Consider the following 586-nt stretch of genomic DNA (forward strand, 5'->3'; position numbering starts at 1 on the left):
ATATAAAAAAATTCACACCGAAGTTCTAGAAACCAGAAAACAATAAAAAAAATAGACAAAAAATAATTGAACTTAATTTACCTTTCAAAAAGTTGCACCAAACTCTTTAAATAAACGGAGAAGGACCTAAAATGCCCCAGAACTATTTAAATTGGTGCAAAACTACCCTCCATCCACCTTTTGGCTCAAAAATACCCTTATGTCTAACGGATCATACTCATAAGGTGGATGGAGGGTAATATTGTACCAAATCTCATAGTTTAAGGGCATTTTAGACCCTTTTTCGTTAAAACAATTTGAAATTAATTAATATATGAGCTCATATGATTGACTTGATTTTGAATTCCATAATAAATTGAAAATAAAAAAAAGTTAGTCCTCTACTCTCTACACTCCCCCACCCACCCCTTCACTTCCTCGTTCTTCCATTTTCTTTTTGTATTTGGTTATTGTTCACCATTTTAAATTTTAATTTCTTTCAATTTATGACAATCTCAAGGGAGAAAAGATGAGGGAAATAATGATAACATCCATATATAAATAATTCACCAATAATGATGAGGGAAATAATGATAACATCCTTATA

The sequence above is a fragment of the Solanum tuberosum genome, unplaced genomic scaffold, assembly GCF_000226075.1.
Source record: "Solanum tuberosum cultivar DM 1-3 516 R44 unplaced genomic scaffold, SolTub_3.0 scf00949, whole genome shotgun sequence".
NCBI classification, from domain to species: Eukaryota; Viridiplantae; Streptophyta; class Magnoliopsida; order Solanales; family Solanaceae; genus Solanum; species Solanum tuberosum.